The sequence below is a fragment of the Falco biarmicus genome, chromosome 3, assembly GCF_023638135.1.
Source record: "Falco biarmicus isolate bFalBia1 chromosome 3, bFalBia1.pri, whole genome shotgun sequence".
NCBI lineage: Eukaryota > Metazoa > Chordata > Aves > Falconiformes > Falconidae > Falco > Falco biarmicus.
Window position 1 is genome coordinate 41,564,834 of NC_079290.1, and position 14,019 is coordinate 41,578,852.

The following is a 14,019-nucleotide window of genomic DNA, read 5'->3' on the forward strand; positions in this document are numbered from 1 at the left end:
TTTTTCACATACAAGCTACTCTCATTTGCCATGTTATTTCAAGGTAATATTCTGATTTTTCTGCTCTCCAGACAGAATTAACCTTCGATCTCTTTGCTGCCTGACGGGCAGGGCAGAAAAGCTTCCTGAAGACTGAGTAATTTCTCTGAGTATGACTGATGGGGAGGGACATTCAGAAAGGTTGTCCTCTCCAGCTACTGCAGCCCAGCACTGGAGCACGCCTGCTTCTCTTCTGGAGATGATGCCAAAATCACTCCCCCTAAAACAGTGGCATTTAATGTAGGTAGGATCTCTGGTTACTTTGGCAGCAAAGCTCTAATTGAGTGTTTACAGACTACAATCCCTCCACCCTCATTTCCTAATGGGACTACATCCAAATAAGACTTCTGATGGCCATCTCTCCCATACCTGAGTATAGGAAATCCCATACCTGAAGAGGAAAATATTACAAGTTTTCAGTACTTGCTTGCAAAGACTTTTCTTAATATGGGGGAGGAGAGCGGGAAAGATAGTTTCCCTTTAATATGTTTGGAAACCCCATTGAACTATTTTTGCCCAGTGAAAGGAAAAAGCTTTTAAAAAAATTGAGTCAGACACAAGTATGGGAAATTGCATGCAGCACAGCAGGGCAAAATGTAACCCTCTGAAAAACAACGGTTATGATCAAAAAAGTATTGGACAAGCCTAATTGCAAGCAGAGTTAGCCATACCACCAGCAACAATATATAATCTGTGGATAGCTCCAGAAAAACTTGGGGCTGCACACCCATGTGAGAAAACATCAAAAATAACAACCCTTACAAGCTGTAGAGCACAGCTCGCCATTATCGACATACGTGAAAACTTAAAGCTTTCCTTTTACGAAAGGATTTCTGCATCGTGGGTCGCCTCTTGAACTAAAGGGCAATGTTTAACAATCACCCTCCGGCCCTTAATAATTTTTAACTCACGTCTTCACTCCTCCAACCTAGGAAGAGCCTGCATCTCCATCCCCTCGCTCCCGTGAGCAAGGCACAGTTGATTCCGTGCATTTGTGACGCGATTTTCAGCATGTGTGCCTTTTTTTTTTTTTTTATCCCCCCGGGGGCAAAGAAAGGAAACAAGCCTGTGCCGTGTGCTCCCCCCCCCTCGCCCCCGCGCCTCTCCGTTTCTGTGAACAGGGGCCACCGAAAGCCCTACCGGGGCTGATCGCGCCGGTTCCGCTGGGCGGCGAGGTGCCTCCCGGGGCGGCCCGCAAAGGGCCACATTTAAAGTCTCGCCCTCCGAGGGCGAAGGACTTTTTTTTCCCTCCTTCTTCCCTTCCCCTTTCTCCCCCGCCCGGGTGCCGGGGAGGAGGCTCCCGGGAGCGCCGCGCAGGGCTGCGAGCGAGCGGGGCGGCTGCCATTGTCCCTGCGGGCGGGGAGCGGGGCAGCCCCGCGCCCCGCCGGGCGGCATCTGCGAGGGGCGGCGGCGCCCCGGGCCACGCCGCGGTGCCGCCCGCCCCGGCCCAGCCTCCCCCAGCCCGGGGCCCGGCCGCTGCCGCCGTGCCCGGGGGCAGGGGGGAGTGACTTGTGCCTCCCCCCGCCTCCTCCCCGTCCAGCCCTCCTCTGGGTAGAAGGGGAGGAGGAGGAGGGCGAGTGGTGGGAGGGTCTCCATTGAAATAAACAAGCAGGCAGTTATTAAAACGGGAACATGGCGGCCGCAGCCCCAGCTTCAGCTTCATCTTACAAAGCGAAGGTCAGCGCCGGCGGCAGCCGCGGCGGCAGCGGCGGGAGACGGCACTGACCCCGGTAACGGCTCCCGCACGCCCCCTCGGCCCCGGCGCGGCGGGGGGGTGTGCCCGAGCCCCCCGCGCCTCCCCGGCCGCCTTGTGTAATGCCGGGGGGACGCCCGGGGCCGCGCCGGTGCGCGGAGGGGCGGCGTTGGCGGGCGGCACCGCGGCCGCGGCGAGGCGGCTTCCCCCGCGGCGGGGAGCGGGGCGGGGGCTGCGGCCCCCTCCGGGGGGAACCGGGGGGCAGCCGGGGGCAGGGGACTGCCGGGCCGCCCCTCGCCGGGGCATCGTGCTCGCACCCCCGGGGCCCGGCGGGGGGGTGGGGGGTGCGGGTTTACTTCCCCGGGACATCCCCCGTGTCGGCGGAGCGGGGGGGGGGGGGGGCGGGTTAGGGCACCCCACCCTGCCGGGCCGGGGGGGCTGGTTTCCTGCGCCCAGGCCAGGCGGAGGTCGGGTGCCGCCTCTCCGCGCCGCTGGCTGGGGGCGGCCGGGGGAGAAAGTGCGCGGAGCCGGGGAGGGGAGGGCTGCCGCGGGCGATCCGGGGGGCAGGGGCTGCCCGTGCTCGGGGAGGATGGGGCAGCCGGGGTGCGGAGGGAGATTTTCAAGGGATTGTTTAGGACGTTCCCTCCTCGCCCCTGAGCACACGCCGACAGGGAAACTTGAGGGAGGGTCTCTCCCCGGTGACAAAAGGGGTGATTTGGGGAGCAGGGTGGCGCTCACCCCCTCCCCTTCCCCGGCTGACAAGGACTTGGCGCGCCGGGGTGCGGGCCGCTCCGCTTTCCCTGCGTGGGGCTGAGCCGGCCGCCCCCTTCCCCGCGCCGGGCAGGGGCCGCGGCGCCCGGTGCCCTCTCCTCTCCCCTCCGCGCCGGGGCCGGGGCGCCCCGCCGCCGCTGCGCGCCCGCAGGAGACGCGCGGGGAAGGAGGGGGCAAAGCGGGCAACTTCTCTAACTTTCTGCGCGGGGGCTGCGCCTGCGTGTGCGCGCCGCGCACCGCCGGGCCGTGCCGCGGGGGCGAGCGGCGGGGCGCCGCAGTCGCGCAGCCAGGCCGCGGCGGCACAGCTGCGTGCGAGCGCAGCCCGGGGCGCCCGGCCGCCGCCTCCCCGCGGCCCGGGGAGGGGTGGGGGCCCGGCCGCCGCAGTGCCGTGTGTCTGCGTGTGTGCGCGGGGCGGGGAGCGGCGGCGGGAGGAGGAGGGGGAGGAGGGGACGGCAGCCGGCTGGGCGCGGGGCCGGGGGTCCCTGGGCGGGTGCTGCCGGCGGGGCGGGCGGTGCCGCTTGCTCCCGCTCCGCTCCCGCGGGGCTGCGCGTAAAGGCTGCGGGCCGCTCCGCCTCCGCCGGGAGCGGGCCCCCGCGCACGGGGAGCGGGGGAGGGGTGGGGAGATGTCCGCCGCCTCCGCGGAGGGCGGGTGCTCAACCCCTCCCCGCCGCCGCGCTCGCCGGAGGCTCCTGGGCGAGGTGTAACCGGAGCCCCGTCCCCCGCCTCGCCGCCCCTCGCCGCTTCGCCCGCGCTTGGCCCCGAGCGCGTCCCCCCTTCCCGCGGGGGGCGTGCAGGCCGCGCGGTTTGCCTGCGGGAAACCTGCCCGGGGGCCCGGCAAAAAAAAAAAAAGGCCGGGGGGGCGGCGAGGAGGTTGCTGGTAGTCGCCGGGAAATAACGATACCCGAACCGTGGTTCGCCTAAGCCTGTGTGCCTCTGAGCGCCTACGCGGGCCCGCGGCGTGCGTACACTTGTAATGCAGCCAGGGGAGAGTCTCCTTGTAAAGGAGAGCAGCCTGCTTGTTGGTAGCAGTCAGTTGGTTTTGTATTTTCTCTTTCTCTGAGTAGTTGGGAGCAGGTGAAGGGGCTTTAGAACTGAACCGATAATATTTTTATGGTATTTGAGTACAGCCTGAACTAAGCATATAGTGTCTGGCTGTGACAGAGCCGAGCTCTATTGCTGCTGTAAATAAGTAAGCAGTTTAGGACTGCCGGTCTTCTTACTTAAAGCATTTTTTTTGTTGTTGTTGTCCTTAGTTTGCTGCTGTTGTGACCAAGAGCAGTCATTTTTTTTTTTTTTTTAATCCTTTTAGGTTTTTATGTACTAAACCATAAAATCAACTCTAGCCAGTTAATTTCCTGGCTTTTTACAACCCGGTAGTGGCATTGGGCCACCCGGTGGGCTCCTCGGGGGGCAAGGGGGAGCCCTCTGGGAGTGCCGAAAGGGGGGGAGCTGCTAGTCCGTTGTGCTGCATCCTCTCGGAGAAATGACAAGGTTGCACACCGTTGTTAGTGTCATACCGAAACTGTTATTCCCCAAAGCAGGGCTGGTCTTTGCTTGCACGCAGCTTAAGGCCGCTGTGAATGGAACCCGGTTGTTTTATCGCAGCCGGTGTGGGTGCTGCGCCTCCTGCGTATTTCAGGACACTTGCTTGTTTACGTCAGCGGCAGTGTCACAAATAGGATATACCAGGCTTATGCATATTTGTACGTACAGATGCGTACGCAGGTGCGTATGGGCGCTCATGCATTTGTGTCCCTTACTTTGGCATTTGTGATACAGCTGATTGGGGGCTGGAACATAGAAGTCAGCTCTGCTCTGCCACATGAGATAAAAGAAAGATGTAAATTGCCCCCAGTTAATCCCTAAGTTTATGTGAAGTGCTGTGATAAGCTTAGTGTTCATAGCCAGTCTTGGTCATCTGTGATCTTGATGAAAATACTTTGTCGCGGACTCATCCTTCAGGAATATTGAGAACAACTTTAAGAAGAAAGGTTGATCTTTTTAGCGTCACGCAAATATTTGAAGAATCACTTAATTTTTAATAAGACTGTATCTTATCTCATCAATGCTTTGGTGAGCATTATGCAATAAGTGTCTGACAGAGGTGGTGTCATCATCTCACTTTTTCAGCCACCATGCTCTTTTTATTTCATGTAAAAACTGAAGATTTCTCAACTTTATATATTTTCTCAAGCTTGTGGTCTTTACTAGGGAGAGGTTCCATGTATGACGTGCTTAATCGCTATCTCTGCAATGTCTGAAGACGCCTCTTTAGTAAATGTGTAAATCTTTCCCCATTGTGTGTCCTAGTGGTGTCAGTGCTAAATTTGAAACTTGAGACATTTGAGGAAGGAATGCTTTATTGGTATCAAGAATGATACTTTTGGAATAAGGCAGTTCGATTTAAGTTTTTAAACTGGAACAATGTTATTTGGGAGAGAATATTTCTGGAGGCAAAATTAGAAAGTACAGAGGATTTACTCGCATATAGTGCAGTGCATTGCATTAAACTGAAGCTCTGAAGTAAAAATTAAAGAATAATGTTTATGTTTTAATAATCATTTAGGATGTTGCTTGCTCATTATAAGGCTGAAAGGCTCTGTCAAAAGAGGCATGTAAGCACCCTGTAGTGTTGACATTCCCAGCTTTTCCCTCTGTCCTCAGAAAAAGAAACCCAGTAAGAGCTAGCCCATCTGCAGGGAGCCCAGGTTTTGCAGCAAGAAGAACAAAGTCAGTGAGCGAGCCAGCTGCTGCTACAATGCCCACTGTCTTCTGCTCCTTGCCTTTGTTGCTGATGTCACTGTCTCATTGGCAAAATCTGGGCTTCTGCGCTCAGCTGGAGTTTCTCTAGCACCTGACACCAGAATTGCAGAAGCTGCAGAGGCTTATTGAGGTCTCAGCCTTGAGGGTGCTGTCAGTTCATTTAAAAGAAGCAGCCGAACTAAAGACTGGTACCAAATTCAAGTATAAATGTAACCCTCTTTGTCTGCGGAGTGCCAATAGATTGCGTGTTGGAGAAAGGCAATGCTGAACTAAAACTGTTCTTGCCACGTTCATTTTTTGTACGTTTGCTGTGGTTGGCCTCTGCAAACAATGCAGTTTGTATGCAAGTAGGTATAAAGTATTTGACAAATTCCACACATTTCTTCAGTATTCTTATAGGCATTAAAATGCTCAGTACTCGCTTATTTCTATGTTTGGCTTTGGAGGTCAGAGGTGAGATGTGTCATTACAGTATATATACTCTTGTCTGTGATACAACATTTTAAACCAAGAACAGAGTAACACTGATACTTACTTTATAGAAGGCAAATTAGAGCATCCATTCATCCACTCATTTTCTACTATTAGTTAATATCGTTACAGATGGCTACTCTGGCAGGATCCCTTATTTTTATTTTTAAATGAGGTGAAGTTCACTGCACTACTTTATTTTTGTTAGTTGTTAAAACACTCTCATACTCCTGGTGGCAGATAATGACAAAATCTTCAATGTAATGCTGGGAGCAAGGGAGGCGGAGAGGGAGAAACGGGGAGGGAGGTGGGCTGGGGGGGGGGGGTAGAGGGGGTGGGGTGGGGGGAAACCCTCCTGAGCATATGGAGACATCCAGAAAAAGATGTGCATCGTCAGCTGTGATTCCATTGTGTGCTTGCGGACAGGATCTGGGCTCTTCTTCTCTTGGGAATTTAAACCTTACAGAAGTATTCTTTGGCTTTTACCCATCAGGATAATTGAGCTTAGATAACATATATTTCACATATATATTATAGATAATATTTTGATAATATTTTAAGATTTCATGGAATAAATACAGTTACCAGGACTCCTGCTCTGTGTTTGAATAACATTTTGAACAGGCATACATATTGGTGAAATGGCAACTTTGAGAAGCAAGAATAATTTGTAATATTACATCAGTGGTTACATATTAATAAGGCATCTTACCAGTTCTATGGTTAGTAGTTTGTCAGCAGTATTTGCATTATGCGAACACTCCCTATTTTTAATGATTCAGTAGCTTAGCCTTTTCAAAACATACCAAGGAGAAATGTGACATGAAATATGACAGCTTGTATAGTTTAATCAATTTAAGATACAGAATTTTTTTAAAAAAACCCAAACAATCCCAGGTGTTTTTTTAAGCAGGGGTTTAAAACAAAGCTATTTTGTCACTGTTGTGAGTATTGAGAAATAGTATTTACATGATGAAAAAAACTGAGTGGAAGAAATTAATTTTCTTGTCTGGCATTTACCTATTACCTAGAACAGCGTTCCTTCTCCTGAGCATTTGGAATGCTTCTGCTGATTTTCTACAATTATTTTGAGTTAATGAACAGTTTGAAAAATACATGTTGAACACGGTGAATTTACTACGTTGTGTTTTGTTACAGCTTATGATTTTTCAGTCTTGTTCTGCGGAAATTGCACATTATTCTAGTGAAAGACTAATGGAAATTTTGCTTAAGAGTTTTATGGAAATAAATAGGCACAGTTCCTATGGAAAGAGTATGGTCACTGGGGTGCTTGGCATTTTGAAGTCTGAAATTAGTTCATTAATTTAAATGTCTGAAGCTATACAACAACTTATTAACAATGCACACCTTTTTTTTTTTTCTTCTTCTGCAGCTGCATCGTTATACTATTTGAAGTCTTGCATTTCCTTAAATGGCTTCCATAACAATCTCCCATTAATATAGTTACTGAGAGATATTATTCTTGCTTTTCTCTCATTTTAGGAGTTATAAATGATAGTAAATCTCACTCTGTCTGTGAGTGTACTCCCATTACTTCAAAATTCAGAAGCTGCTTTGTAGTGTGCATTTGCTTTTTTTCATCTCAAATGCAATGCCCTCTGCAAAGCCTAATTACATTTTCCTGTTTGCTTTTAAACTTCAAGAAGTTACTTGCTATTTGGAAAGGATAACTTGTATTTTGCTAAAATATTCCATGTATATGGAAATCATTAATGTATTAATGAAAGGACAGAGAGTATAGGTGACAAACTAATTAAAATATCATGGATTACAAGAGCTTCTGGGTGGTGGTGGGGTGGATCCTGGGCCATAGTGAGTGCATGTATCTGTGATGATAACTGAGAGTTGCTATTTTGATGCTTTTTTAATGAGCTATGTAAGACATATTGTTGCTCTTTGGTAGGAATTATAGTGGGCATATCACAATTGGCTGCTTCATTGGCTGCCTCAGTGGAAAAGTCTGGGATTGAAGAATGGGCATGGAAAGTGAAATAACATTTTACTTGTTAGGTCAGAATTATTATGGAGTTTTACTCTTACTCTGCCCGTGCTGCAATTCAGCTGTGTGTGAACAGATCTAGTTTTTTATTGCTGTCAGTATTGGTCTCTAATGAGTCTTGCCCATGGATTTTGAAGAAAATGACTCCAATTAAAAACAATGCAGTATGTCACCTATTTGTACCTTGCAGATTATTTAGGAGGTATTAAACTGCATTTAAAAAGAAAACTTTATAAGGATGGAGGAAAGTCTGACGATGAATATATCTGATAGTATATACTGACGCTTTTATTACAGGTCTTTTTATGAACTTACAAATTCATCATTCGCCTGGGTGATGGAATGAAATTTTAAAACAAACAACCCAAACCCCAAGGTCATATATTTTAATACTTGTGCAAGTGAGAGTTCAGATATCACCCAGCCTACAGTGGAGACTACTTTTCCTCGTACTTCTTCCAACACCGTACTCTGAGTTCACAAGGTAGCTCTTCAGTCCGTATTCTTTACTATTTCAAAATTCATGTCAATGGTTGCTGACCAACCCTTTATGGTATTCCCAGGAATAAATTAAACTGTTGTCAACTAATTTCACTTGTTACCCTTGCACCTTGGTCTCCAGAGATACGAGCAATGTCCTTTTCCTGTTCCACCAATTTCCTAAAATAGGTTCTTCGTGGAGGAAGATGATGAGTGTATACAGATACATTATTTATTTTAGCAGATTTCAATGTTGTTCTCAAGGAGAAAAGCTGTTCTTCAAGTCTAAATCTTGGGGTTTTTTTTCCCCCCAAAAAATTTACAACTAGAAATACACTCTTGTGTTTCAGTGTGGCCAGAATAATTGTTGCCTTTATGTTAAAAAAACCTAAAGTCAACCTGTTGATACTTGACTAGCTAGAAAATGTAGGTCTAACATATTTTAAAGCTTTTTTTTTAAATTGCTTTCCAATTTGTGTTGGCATCTGCAGTGCAAAGATACTTTTGCTTGTTTTGCTGCTGGGTTTTTTTTAAGAATCATGGCTTATTTACTACAAATATACTGAATTTTTATTGAGGCCTCAATTTTTTTTTTGCTACAGTTCTGTGTGAAATTAGTGTTAACTGCACAATGATGAGATCATTTGTGAACACCTTTTCTTATTAGTATAAGAATGAGGGAACTTGAAGACTATGTGGATGAAAAAATACGTTCACCAAACTTGCATGCTGTCAGTGATGGTGTCTTCCAGTTATGTCTGAAAGTGGTAGTTGTTCCCTCCCTTTTAGCTAAATTGTAGTTTGTAGAGCGGGTATTGTGTGTTTTGTTTGCAACTTTAAGTTTTTATGGGGCAAGGAGGTAGCACATCTTTAGGTACCTGGAATACAGATGTCCTGGAAAAGAAAGAAATTGCTGTGCATGAATGGGGCATAAACGCGTGAAGCGCTCTGAAGTCAGAGGACAGTGTGTTATTCTGGGCTGTACCAGTTGCTTTTAGTTGTTGTTTGACTTCTTTTTAAAAGTTTTCTTTTACTCTGTGGGATGGAGAATTGAATGGTGGTGTTGGAAAATGGCAGATGTGGAGAGTGATAGCTATAGCGCATTTAATTTTTATATTGTAGCTAATGCTGATAATTTATGTACTGTTTGAGGCAGAGACCCATTCTTCATGTAGGCCTTTGCATGTGGCATACTTGTAGGCCTTTGGGCACCACTGTTAACAGCATTACATTCCTGTGAAAGCTGGCTTTATGCAAGAGTGGTTTGTCTTGAGTTTTGAGGGGCCATCCCAAGCCCCTCCTGATTCCTGTGGGAATGGGTGGGAGTTTGTGTGGCCATGGGTGCTAGCATTGCTTGTTGCTGCAGAGTTGGCTTTCCTTTATTTCAGGCTTCAGAAAGCACTTGAGAGAAGGGAAGGCAAAGGACTAATAGGTCATTTCCTTGTCCATCACTTCATGTTCATCACTTTTCTTCACTGACAGTCTAGTTTAGTTAGAGGAACACATCTGGAATAATATATCAGTTTATATGTAAGCTTGTCACTAGTTGCTGTATCATTCAAGAGTTTTATTTGGAAAGAAACCTCATTAGTAGCATTTTGAAGGTAGCACTATAATGTATTGCCTTCACTTTCAGACAGTACTATTATTAAATATTTTATGAATAGAACAGATGAAAATCAGCAAAACTTGTCATTTCCATTGTTGCCATGTGGTGCCCCATGGGCCACAGCATAACAGTTGGGAGCCACGTTGGTTGTGTGCGGACTTTCTGAGCTGCAGTACTGGCAGCTGTGTAGGTCAAGAGGTGGGACTTGAAAATAAATCAGCAGTAGGAGAACACCAGTGAGCAGCCAGGCTAGTTATCAAGAAACAAAATGGTAGTGGAGCAGTCGTTCTCATTCACTGGTGTGCAGCAGCCGGAAGACAGGAGAAGGGTGGGAAATACTTCTGTGTACACAGGCGCTCTCATGGTCATCGCTCCTCTGCAGAGAAGCTCTCCCCACCAGGGGCTGGGGTTGCAGCCCGCATCTGCTGCTGAGGCAGTGGCTTCCCTTTAGAGGGTCTCTCTGAACTGACTCTAAATCTTGCTAAATCGCCAGAAGGTCTAGTAGTGTTTTACTTAAAATTTTAATTCTAAGAAAAGATGGTGTTTTCTGTCAGGAGGACCCACTTGAAGCACCAGGTTTGTGATCAGTAGAGCTTGTGTACTTTTTGAACATTCCTGAGGAAACAATGTAGTCATATCTTCTGTGTATATCTCATATAAAAATACTTCTTTGTTAGTGGTGCCTGCAATTACTTTGTTACTGTGGTGGTATCCTGCCTGTGACTGAAAACTTAAGCAGAGTTTGGCTGGAAAAGGTTCCTGTGAGATGGCAGAAATGACAGAAAAAATGAAGTTGTTTCTAAATTTCATTTCTCTTGAGGCATAATTAGTGTGCTTTTTTTCCCTGTTGATGACTCTTGTAGCGTATCCTTCATTTTCTTTGTTCTGCCTCTTTGTTTGTCAGAATAAGAAGGTAGAAAACTGTTCTTTGGTAGCTTGCTTGGATACGTTTGACGTACAGTACTGTTTGACCTACAAACAGAAGCGCAGGCACAATATTAATGTGGGTAGTGGCATACTCCTTTTCCTTGAAGAAATGTGTATTGCTGTGCAATGTATGTCCTCTGCTCTACTGGACTCTTAAGCTCTATACTTATGAAAAGCTTTCTGTTTATTTGTCCGCTGATACTCGTCATTCAGGTCTGGAGTATTGTAAGTGGAGATCAGAGAAGAAACATGCTTCTGTATGTACAACTTTTAATAATGGCTGAAAGACATTTTATAAGAACACCAGTTTCTCCTTTTTAGAGATTTGAAACTAATGTGTCATAAAAGTCAACCAGCCAAGCAGTCAACCAAAAAAGGAACCAACCACTTTCACAGGCAGTTCCCACAGATTCTTTTGTGAAAATAAAGGCTGTGTACCGAGTAAGTTAATGTAAACATCTTAGTTGCTATCACTGTGAATTTGCAGTAGGCAGCAGGTACAGAGGAAGTTGTGTGCCTGGAGTGATTGTGCAACTGGAAGGGGGTTGTAGTTACGTCTGGAAAAGCAGATAATGCTCTGCAAAGTTTACGTTTCCCTCATTGTGTTATGCTTAAAACAGCCATGTGCTAGGCATCACATTTTTATTTTTCTATGCCTGTCTCCAAAAAAAGACTAATATTTTTCTCTCAATTTTGTTCCTAGCATGCTTGAGATGTATCTGGGTAGTGAGGCCCCCTGCACGCACAGCCTCTAGAAATCATTGTCTGGCTCACTGAGTCCTGGTGAGTTGTCTATATCCTATTTTGTTTAATTGGATTGTGTTACAGTTTTATCTTCTTCACTGGGGAATTTGATGTGAGATGTCTTAAATTGATTGTGTGGATACAGCAGAACAAGCCTTGGTTTTTAAGTAATGTATGATATTATACAGTGATTTGAAATACAAACATTTTAGAGACTTTAAAAAATAATGCTCAGACTGGTTATGGAAGCAGGGACCCTGCTTTAGTGCCAGGATCAGGAATGGGACTTTCTGCTGAGAAAGGTTGAAGGGATCAGCATGTGGTGTTATTTCACATTAAGTTTGTTTGATATTTTATACTATAACTAAGGAATTGACATTTTTCAGATGTGCTGGTTATGGTATGTCTTATGGCAAAGGTTGAGTATGAAATAATACAAGCTTTTCCATCCAACTATCTACACTAATAAATTACTTAAATTGAGGGTTGAAATTGGTATAATGACACTGATGACTTAAACTGCTTGTTGCTCAAGAATTACTGTCTGATGACTCCATCAGGCAGTGCTGTGCCTGTTTAACTCTGCTCACAAGAAGGGATAATACCACTGAGAATTAGAAAAAGGGACCCCTGTGGATTGGTTAAATGCAGACTAATAATAGTTTTGTAGTGCAGTGAAAGGAAGTGGAATATAAATACTGTGTTTTTATTTTCGGTATGTTTAATATATCAATATACTCACTTGGTATAAATTTTTTACAAATATGCATTTGAGATTTTATGTGAGAACCTTTTCAGGGTACTCATGAATAAATGTTGTCTTTCAACGCGTAGAGTGACTTATTAAGGTCAGAAATATGTATTTTTGAGGCTTGCACACTAAATATAGAGGTGGGAAATGAGCCTGCTGGAAAGGTTTTTAGTGGTGTGTGGGATAACTGTTTATAAAATGCCAACCATTTATGGGTAAAGTTATGTATGTCCACTTCAAGTATAATTTCCTCTTTTGTTAATTATGTTGAGCAATTTTTGCAAACTAACAGTGCTTTTCTTCAAATTTACTGAATTTTCTAGCATCAGTGGATGAAAAGATTAAGAAGCTTTCCAGTGCTGCTGTTTTTTCTGCCTGTTCCCTAGGCTGTTCTGATAAAACACTTTGTACTTCATTGCATTCAGTGAAGTTTATAATACTGGTTAATAGTTTGTTTATGTATTATATTAACTTGAAAATGCTCAGCCACATAGATGTTACTACTTATTTACACTCATTACTTAAACTATATTACTTATTTACTCTATTTATCTGGGCTGCGTAATGATCATAATATGCATGTGCAGGTCTTCTCAATAATAAGCTGTTCTTGTGATCATTTAAGCAAATTGTTTTAAAAAAAGGAAAGAGTAAGACTTCTTTTTTTTTTCCAGGGAGTAGGACTCGGAATCAGTTAGGTATGGGTAATAAAGATAGAGGAAAAAGTCACTGCCTAAATTCTTGAAAGAAAACATGAAATTTTGTTGTCAAGCTGCTAGTATGTTTGTTTTCAGTTGTCTCCATTGTAATTTTCTGTTAAAAAAGGAATGCTTTAGGTAAAGATTAGAAAAGGTTAATATTTAAATAAAAAGCAATTTGCATATATATTTTTTCTAATTAATATACGTGGGCACAAAACCCCCTTTTATTTTGCTTAGTGTTTCATCATTCTGTACCAAAATTATAAATTTGGTTGTTGCTGTGCCAGAAAGTAATCTTGTACCTTTACAGATATTGACTAAAACATAGTTGCTGTGTGTGAAAAGTTCAGAACCTTTAATAAGAGCATGTAGGAGATAAATATTTGTATATGAAGGCTATGCTGATGACACTGAGGAAGAAACCACTGTAGAAAATGGGTTGTCATGAAAGGATTTAGAGGGCAAGGATGAAGTGGAGAGGTAGTTCTTAGCTTAAAAATACCGTTTTGCTCTAAAGTGGATAGTTATCCGTGTGTCCATGTGATAGCAGCAAAAGAAGGCTGCATGAGGCAAGGAATAGTTTCAAATTTTGGTTCCTTTGAATCCTTGGAAATATTTTCATTGATTTCTGAATGTCCAGGATTTCAGTCCTATTTTTCAACATCATCAGATGTTCACCTTCGCCATCACAAGATCAGAAAGCTGTAGCTGTTGATTTTGACTAGTACATCCATCTGAACTTACACTAGTCTGAAGGATGTATCAGTTGGAGTTTCATTTAAGAAATCCTGTCCTTGGTTTCTGACTGGAGTTGCTTGTGGAATAGATGTTGTGTTTGACTGTGTGTTGTGACATTGTACCACTACTGTGACTGAAATTGTGCGCATTCAGTCTGTCTACCACTGTATTAAGTTTTTTGGGAAGTGAAACCACTGCTTGATACTTATTGGATCTATTTTTATATGTTAGAGTGGATAAGAGTGTGAATCCTGGGCTGGTTAAATGGCCTTAGAATGTGTGTATATGAACTGATAAGAAATAATGTAAATG

General features: G+C 45.2%; 1 protein-coding gene across 8 annotated transcripts in view; it reads left to right on the forward strand.

Annotated features, from left to right (window-relative positions):
* Positions 1-1,357: 1,357 nt before the first annotated feature.
* NCOA2 (nuclear receptor coactivator 2) overlaps positions 1,358-14,019 on the forward strand; it is a 189,974-nt gene continuing 177,312 nt past the window's right edge. For 3 of the 8 annotated variants that reach the window (XM_056333448.1, XM_056333445.1, XM_056333444.1), the window contains exons 1-2: positions 1,358-1,769; positions 11,477-11,556. The gene's annotated coding sequence lies outside the window, so the exon portion shown is untranslated. Of the gene's footprint in view, positions 1,770-6,177; positions 8,242-11,476; positions 11,557-14,019 lie in introns of those variants that run through there. The other 5 variants (XM_056333450.1, XM_056333446.1, XM_056333452.1 and 2 more) reach the window with 3 other exon arrangements.